Genomic DNA, 6600 nt, shown 5'->3' with positions numbered 1-6600 from the left:
TTATGAATAATCACCTTCCCCTTTATATAGTAGAGGAGTTTTACCCTAAGTATAATTCTAAAAAAGGTAAAAATCTTTCTTTTCGCTAATCACTGATCTACCGCTGATACAGGCCGAGATTCACGCCGTGATATCCAATTAGACACGGATATCACGACCCTTTGTTAATCGTGCGGGTCGTTCGGCAATGCTCTCCGAGGTCTTGGAACTCGAACCAGACCTAGGGGCGTGATCTCGATGGCTCCAAGGGCAGGTATTTTGCTCGGGCCTTGATGCGAGAGGCTCCTGATTTTGATTCCGACTCCCCGCAGTCATATCCTTGCTTCGTTTGCATTACCGGAAAATCGGGGTACTCACTAGCCTCGATTTTTACCCGTACACAAATATAACTATTTCTACTTCATTATTTTAGTACTTTAATGAGTACCCATAGGCCACAACTTATTCAATAGATTCGCCCCGATTGCTGTAGAGGATTAATAATAATTAAACCTTTTAATTTTTTTTTATTTTCTCCCTCTAAGAATTTCTCACCTTGCGCTTTTGTAGTGACTCGAATTCACAACTTATTGGTTGAAAGTGAACGATACTCTCCACTTGAGCAACCCACTATTGTCCAAATTCCATCTCATCTATGAAGCTTATCCGTTTGGCTATTCACCAAAAGTTCGCTAAGTATCATATTGCGAAGGAATACACCTTCCGTCAGACAAAACCGTGTTTGATCCAAATTTTGGCTGCCAAAAGATTTGAAAGAACGAAAAAGAATCCTATTCATTGTACTTTATGACAAAGGGGAATAGGAATACACCAAAATATTGTGTTGGTAACACACATGGAATGCTGGAATTTGGACCATAAGAGATTTGAATACCCTATACAAAATATCAAAGATGGGGTACTTCCAGTTAGGCAGAGACACATGGCCACTAATCTACAAAAACATTAGATAAATGTTTATCTCGTTTTGCCATTTTTGCGTAGGTCCCCAACTTTGTCGTACTACATGATGTTGCCTCACAGCACTTATTTCCTTAAATTCCTTTTCTCCCCTTTGGAATAACGAAACAAGTTGGCTTAGCTTTATTTCACTATCGATATAGAAGAGGCAGTAGATTTGACCTTTTGGTCAACTGTTGAAGATGAAGTGATAACTGTTACGTGGCGCCTTTCTGAAATTCCTTGGAAGGCGACGCAAGACTAAGCAACCGATGTCAGTGCGGTTGCTATGCGCCAACTGAGGTCCTCGCCGTACGCTAGACTGGATTGTCAGTACCGTACGGGAAAACCAATGTCGTGAGCAATTGAGCAGCGAAAAATGAGCAATTGATGATGAAAGCTGATGATTGTATTGATGATGATGAAAGCTATTACAAGATGCAATGCGGTGTCGGGGGGGAGAGACACCAGTACAGAGAATTGTTTGAATGATTTGGTCCCCCTTAATAATGCTTAAAAAAAATAAACCAAAGTTGCATGAGTTGACCTAAGAAAGCTGTAGAAGCACACTGAAAATGAATGAAGTAAAACTACTCTATAATTACAATGAAAAGGACTTAATCTTCTATGGAAGCAAGACTGATGGCAGTAACTTTGTCTTGAGCATCAGGGTCTGCGCGCGCATTGCTGTGGGCGCGCGTGGCACTATTTGGATCTGCCAGCGGCGGGGCGCTGGTGCTTGGCATTGGGTCTGCACGCGCGGCATTATCGGTGCATGCGGCACTGATGGCATTCGCCAGCCACTGGCACTGATTATCTGTGGGGCGACAGAGGCGCATGCTCGCTTGTCACTTGGCGCTGCCGAGACCACGGGGCCGACCGTGGCGCTAGGCGTTGGGAGGCTTACCAGGACGTCACGGGACGCGTCCAAGGGGTCATGGGTCGATGATGGAAAGCAGCCCATGACATTCTCCCCCACCTGAGTTGGCGACGTTCTCGGAGCCTTACCTGTCGGATGATGATGATTGGTCAGGCTCTTGTTGGCTGGGAGGTCTGTTCCCCTCGGTGTTGTGAGATGTCTTTCTGAATGACCTTCCATGTATTTCTGAAATGGTTGGAGGCGACTGACATGGAAGACTGAATGGATTTTCCACCAGGCTGGTGTGTTCAGCTGGTATGTGGATTTTCCGATGCGCCTTTCAATAGAAAAGGGCCCGATGTAGTTTTGCAATAGGCGAGGATCTTGGGTCCTCTTTGTAAACAAGTTCTGCCTCGGGGTTCTTACCATCACTTTGTCCCCTTCTTGATGTTGGGCAAAGCGACAGTTTTGTTCGGCATACCTCGTTGCCCTCTCCTGGGCTTTGACAAGATAGCTCCGCACTATCTTCAAAGTTTGCTCCCATTCTATCGAGAAACTAGCAGCTCGATGAGATGATGGCATGTTTGGTGCATTCACATTTTGTGGGAGTAGCGGTTGTTGTCCGGTAACAATTTCAAAAGCGCTTTTGTTTGTATGGGTGCACTTTTGTGAATTGAAACACAGCTGAGCAGCATCCAGAAGCTTCACCCAATGTGTTTGTGACCCGGTTGCAAATTGGCGGAGATATTCCTCCAGCATGTCATTGAACCGGTCTGTTTGATCATATGTTTGCTGATGATGATGGATTGAGTTGTAACTCAATTTGGATCCGAGGCAACTGAAGAGTTGGGTCCAAAACTTGCTAGTGAAGCATGGGTCGCAGTCACTAATGATGTTGCTGGGCATACCCCAATGTTTGACAACATGAGAGAATAAGAGTCGAGCTGTATCTTCTGCCGATATGTTCTGTGGGGCTGCGATGAAGGTAGCATACTTGGAAAATTGGTCTACTACCACCATGATGGTTGCATGATTTCCGACCTTGGGTAATCCTGTGATAAAATTCAGGGAAATGCTTTCCCAAGGTCTCTGTGGGACAGGTAGCGGCTCCAAGAGTCCCGCTTGTGCTGAGTGATCCGACTTGTCCTTTGGGAATGCTTGACAAGCCTTCACACAATGAGGGACGACATGAGCTGTTGGACCCCGATGATGTGATGTCTGTTTGATGATGTTGAGGGCAGCCGGAATCGTGGGTTCAGGTCTATTGGTTCCCTCCTTAAACTGCATGGCCGTAATGTTTCCAACGGCCATCTTCTTGGATATGCACGGTATGGTGTGGGGTTTGGCCCCGTTGTCTCCCATCATTAGGAGCATGCTGGCATATGGTACCGGGATGGTGTTGGTCTACCTGAGGAATTCCAATCCCACTATCAGTTCGAAGTCATCGATGATAGCTATGTGTAGGTCGAATATTCCCTTATATGGGCCAAGCTTGATTGGCTATTCCACTCACTTGCTGAGATGGAGAGTTGATAGCCTTGACACGACCCTTGCATTTTTGCACTGCTAGACCGAGGCGTTGCACCTGAGTTGAGGCCAGGTAGTTGTGGCTAGCACCCGTGTCTATCAATGCCCAAATAGGTCTGCCGTTTACTTTCATGTCAACGAACATTAAGGTCCTCTTTTGTGATGTGGGAGGCCTCTCGTCCGCCTTTCCTTTCCCTTTCTTGTCGATTGGGAATGCCTTCTTCTTGGGGTTGCCAGCAGTGGTTCCCGCCAAGGTATAATGAATGGAGCCAACAAATGCGTTGAAGGACCCTACATGTTCTTCGCCGACTGAGCCGTCCTGATCTGACTCATCATCGTCAATAGTTTGTTGAGCATTGATTTGTGTATTGGGGCATTGATTGTTCCAATGTTCCCCGCCGCAATGACGGCATTCTGATGGGGGCTTTCTCCCCTGATTGTTGTTGACTGATGCAGCAATGTTGCTGCTTGAGGAAGGAGTCTTAGATTTGGATGCACCTCGATCTCCTCCATTTCTGTTGGGGCCACCGTTGCTAGGTTGGCTCCCGTTGTATCCCCCTCGGACAGGCGGCTGGGGCCTATCCTTCTGAGTTTCCAACTGGTAATCCCTAAGGCACTCTGCAGCTTGAATGGCCTTGGGCAGGGTATCTACCCGTTATCTTTGCAGCTTCATACGAGCATGAGGTTTCAAACCTTCTATGAATGCGAACAGTTTGTCTTTGTCCCCCATATCCCGTATGTTTAGCATGAGTGCGGAGAATTCACGCACTTAGTCCCATACCGACCTGGTGTGGCGGAGTTCACGCAACTTTCTCCGTGCATTGTATTCCACGTTTTCGGGGAAGAACTGCAGGCGTATGGCAGCCTTCAGTTTTGCCCATGTCTGGAGAGTATCTTCACCGGCCCTGATGGCTTCGTATTTGAATCGCCACCAGAGTTTTGCATCACCTTGAAGATACATGGCAGCAGTTGCTACCTTCTTGGATTCCTCTAACTGTCCAACGGCATCGAAGTATTGTTCGATGTCGAAGATGAAGTTTTCCACTTCTTTAGCATCCCGGGCTCCGTTATATGGCTTGGGCTCCGGAATTTTCAGCTTTTGTAGCATGGGGGCAATGTTCATGGCACCCCTGATGTGGTTTTCGCCTCCTTTGAGCAGGCTTTGAAGGGCAGAATTGACAACATTGAGCTGGCATGTCAATTTGTCTATGGTTTGCTGCATGACGGCCAGTCTGTCTGCCTCTAGTTCCCGATGGGCTAAATCCTCGGCACGCTCCTGTTGGAGGTCCTCGAATTTGCCATGAATTTTTGTTGCCTCGACGGCAGCAGTTTCCCGGTCTTCCTCAGAGTCTTGACTGATGTTTGCTATGTCAATTTCTGCCTGCCGCATTCTGCGGTCCAGGTCATCCAACCTTTGCACTAGGCTGGTATTTAGATCAGACCACGTATCCACGATGGGCCGTAATGCGTAAACCGTCTCTTCTAGGGTCGTGATGCGCTCCCCGTAATTCACCATGGTCAGAAATGGTGATGATGATGGCAATGAGTTCCCCCGTCCGATGTCGAGCCTAGGCTCTGATACCAACTATTACGCGGCGCCTTCCTGAAGTTCCTTGGAAGGGCGACGTAAGGCTAAGCAATTGATGTCAGTGCGGTTGCTATGCGCCAACTGAGGTCCTCGCCGTACGCTAGACTAGATTGTTAGTGCCGTACGGGAAAACCAATGTCGTAAACAATTGAGCAGCGAAAAATGAGCAATTGATGATGAAAGCTGATGATTGTATTGATGATGATGAAAGCTATTACAAGATGCAATGCGGTGTCGGGGGGGAGAGACACCAGTACAGAGAATTGTTTGAATGCTTGAATGTTTGAATGCTTTGGTCCCCCTTAATAATGCTTAAAAAAATAAACCAAAGTTACATGAGTTGACCTAAGAAAGCTGTAGAAGTACACTGAAAATGAATGAAGTAAAACTACTCTATAATTACAATGAAAAGGATTTAGTCTTCTATGGAAGCAAGTCCGATGGCAGCAACTTTGTCTTGAGCATCAGGGTCTGCGCGCGCATTGCTGTGGGCGCGCGTGGCACTATTTGGATCTGCCAGCGGCGGGGCATTGGTACTTGGCATTGGGTCTGCGCGCGCGACATTGTCGATGCGTCCGGCGCTAATGGCATTCGCCAGCCGCTGGGCGCTGGCATTGATTATCGGTGGGGCGACAGATGCGCATGCTCGCTTGTCACTTGGCGCTGCCGAGACCACGGGGCCGACCGTGACGCTAGGCGTTGGGAGGCTTGCTGGGACGCCACGGGGCATGTCCAAGAGGTCATGGGTCGATGATGGAAAACAGCCCATGACATAACTAATGAAGAACATAAACTACAAAGGGAAGAGAAACGTTAGACTTCTCAATACACTATCCAACTAATAATTGCCGCAGTAAGGCCAAAAAGACAACGAAAAGACACTAAAAGCTACTACTATTATTATGTATAGTACTTGGAGCTTGTTTGGTTACGCTTCTAGGACCAAAAAAAAAATTTTTAATTTAAAAAAACTTTATTATAAATACGAGGTGTTTAGCCAAGATAGAAAAAGTGTTTTGGAGTAGCAACAAAAATAATTTTTCTATTTTTGAGAAGACGCTACAAATTCTAGCTTCTTCCAGAAAACAGAAGTAAATATTTTTTTTAAAGTAACAAAAGAAATTCCAAAAAATTATATTTTTCAAATTATCCTTCATTAATTTAACCTTTATTTTTGTTTCTATCTTTCCCATCTTTTTATTCTCTCATATTCTTCTTTGGAATAGTCTATTTACTATATATATATATATATCTTTGTATAGAATATATAGAGTATAGTTTTAATTTATACTGAATAATATATTTTAATATATTTGCTGCAGTGACGCAGTCCATAATCCAATCAACAAATTTCCCAGGCAAGTCAAATTCCAGTAGTACACTCTTGAGGAAACCCCACTCCATGGAATCATATACTTTCCTTATATCAACTTTAATAAGGCATCTAGGCGACAATCCTTTTTGTGTATAGCCTTTAACCAGTTCATGAGCCACAATAACATTCTCCAGTATATTTTTCCCTGTTATGAAAGCTGATTGGGATGGCCCTACCAAAGAGTCCATTACTAGTTTTAATCTGGCAGTGAAAATCTTTGCTATGAGCTTATAAATGGTATTACAACAAACTATCGGTATATATTCCTTCACATATGTTGGATTGGATACCTTGGGAACTAATTTTGTGATA

The sequence above is a fragment of the Nicotiana tomentosiformis genome, chromosome 8 (genome assembly GCF_000390325.3).
Source record: "Nicotiana tomentosiformis chromosome 8, ASM39032v3, whole genome shotgun sequence".
NCBI lineage: Eukaryota > Viridiplantae > Streptophyta > Magnoliopsida > Solanales > Solanaceae > Nicotiana > Nicotiana tomentosiformis.
The sequence above is the reverse complement of the archived record's forward strand: the minus strand, read 5'-3'. Positions refer to the sequence as shown.